At 38.5% G+C, this 2,500-nt stretch overlaps 1 protein-coding gene across 1 annotated transcript in view; it reads left to right on the forward strand.

Annotated features, from left to right (window-relative positions):
• The first annotated feature begins 2,347 nt into the window (after nucleotides 1-2,347).
• The window catches only part of dnah6 (dynein, axonemal, heavy chain 6), a 105,110-nt gene continuing 104,957 nt past the window's right edge, over nucleotides 2,348-2,500 (forward strand). Inside the window, exon 1 of the mRNA XM_063217233.1 lies at nucleotides 2,348-2,494. The gene's annotated coding sequence lies outside the window, so the exon portion shown is untranslated. The remainder of the gene's footprint in view (nucleotides 2,495-2,500) is intronic.

Here is a 2,500-nt window from a genome sequence, read left to right on the forward strand (position 1 = left end):
GTCAGTTTCTGACCGAAGTCTTAATGGAGGAAATGGGGGAAAAGACGGACTACATTCATGAGCACAATGAATAAATTGTATACTATGTGTCAAATGAAAAGATATTATATTATAATTGCCAAGTTCTTAGGAGGAGTATAGGAGGGAGTATTTGATATTAAAAGTATCAAAAAGAGCAGTATTTATTGAAGTAGGAGTGTATTATGGTGTAATCATATTCTGTGTATACCTGTACACGTTGAGTAATGTTTCTGTAGTTTTTGTCTCGACTTTGATATTTGTACCAAAATGTACCAAACTGGAAAAAAACACACACAAACAAACAAACAAGCATATTTTGGTACGTGGTATTCTGATTCTGTGTGCCATTCAATTATATGGCTCAGTGTTATAGAGGATGAACTATGTTTTCTCACTGTGATTAATTTGAAGGATTTTTCTTTCTGTCCTGAATATACAGTAGGCCTACTTGTTTTGGCCCCTGATGACATTTGGGCTTTTGCTCATATGGATGCTGTTTGCATCCTAATCTGTAAATGTGCTTTTGCTGAAGAAAACACTTATTTTGTGTTGTTTTAACACACACACACACACACACACACACACACACACACACACACACACACACACACACACACACACACACACACACACACACACACTTTGACTTTAGAGGTCCTCTCTTTTTCGTACCTAAGTAACACAGAGGTCTTTCAATGATGGTAGAGAGTGAGATTTGTAGACTGGAATTTATTTTCGTCTTTTTCTTTTCTTTTCTTTTCACAAAAGGTGAACATACCACTATTGTCTTTTTCAGGAGATGCTCACCTCCACATGTTTGTGTAGAAAACAACATTGTAAATACAGAGAATCATTTCAAATGGTAGCAAAAGTGTAATGCTTTATTGAGATGATGTCTATAGTAAAATAAAGATTATTGCTGGATTAGACCTATGACTCAGTCTGTGTATTTTGTCAAAGATAGTGTCTCCTATATGCCAATGTTTTGTTGTCATGCCTACTTAAAGTTTTGAGTTCATTTTGCAATGTCTTGCAATACAAGCCTTTGTTGCCTATGGTATGTGATATTACTCTAAGAGAGTTGAAATCAACTCCATGTCAGATAACATTTGGTCCAACTCAAAAGTAGTGTTAACTTTATTTAAAGGGCTTGTTTAAAGGCCTTGTTTGTTCCGGATCAAAGCAAGTGAAAGATGAACTTTCCTGGTCTGAATATGCCCTACTACGCAAAGATTTTTTTGGCCTTCCTAGTAAACCAGCGCCACCCGCTGGAGGCTGGTTTATCAGGCTACTTCCTAATGCATCTTTCCACTCCAGTATACATGGGTTCTCAGTGTTTATCAACACGATGTTATGAGGAGGGGCAAGACACTTGCAGCCAACCACGTGAGCTATTTTTTTGACCGACAGTGGTTTCCAACAATCAGAGGTTGAGTTGTGCGCACCTAGGTTCGCGCAGTCAGGTTATAAACAACATTTAAAACCCATGTATGGAGGGTAGGTCACAATCACAAATGTTCTGTGCTGTGCGCACTGCGCACCACTCTCTGAAGTGCCTTTCTGTTGTGATGAGAGCAGTTTCTTTCTGAGTGAATCTGAGGAAGACCGAAAGGTCGAAATGTCATCATTGCCAGTGAATGAATAAAAAGAAAAACAAAGGAGTCTGAACTTTTTTCCACAGATTTGTTTTTTGTTCAGCACCAAAGGGATTGTGCCCAAGTAAGTAACTCTACAAGAGCAGTTTCCATACCATGTGTTTATGGTTTCAGTCAAGATGCTCTCAGTAGTGCCTCTGTAAAAAAAAATAAAAAAAATAAAAAAATCTTGTATCTTGGGTCGTATGCCAAACTTTCTCAGTTTTCTGAGATGTTACAGGCGTTGCTGAGATTTTTCTTACTATGTGGTCAGTGTGACTGTCAGGTGAGATAATCTGTAACACTAGGCCTAGGCCCTATGTGTGAAAAAGGTAACATTTGTGAATGGGTAGCATTGAGTTGAGTTCTGGAAAGAAACAGGTAGAATGTTATACAGTGCTTTAAGGATGCTCTGGAATATTGCCACCTGGAATATTGTCATCTTCTGATGTTTCCAAATAACCTGTTAGTTTAGATTAATAGGTAGGCCTATGACCTGGTTAACACAAGCATAGGCTACCTGTTGTTGTAGAATAGAACTAAAACATGTTAGAACTAGAGCGGCTACATTCGGCAAGAATCTACTTCCGAAATTCTGTCTGTTGCTACTTTTCTCGGACACATGGCTTCCGTTGCTAAGAGACCACAAACATACACACTGGAGGGAGCTGTCAAGGAGCTAAGCTAGTTGGATGCTAACCAAGATAATTAATTAGACGTCATTCACAATACCGAGCAATGCAAGAAAATTGGTCGTGTCATTTTTAGATGAATATCATATTTTGTGTTTGTGGGGACAGACGGCTGAGGCTCCACTTCATGTTATCCACCGACAAAATGTAAGT

Source organism: Engraulis encrasicolus, chromosome 15 (genome assembly GCF_034702125.1).
Source record: "Engraulis encrasicolus isolate BLACKSEA-1 chromosome 15, IST_EnEncr_1.0, whole genome shotgun sequence".
In the NCBI taxonomy this organism is placed as follows: domain Eukaryota; kingdom Metazoa; phylum Chordata; class Actinopteri; order Clupeiformes; family Engraulidae; genus Engraulis; species Engraulis encrasicolus.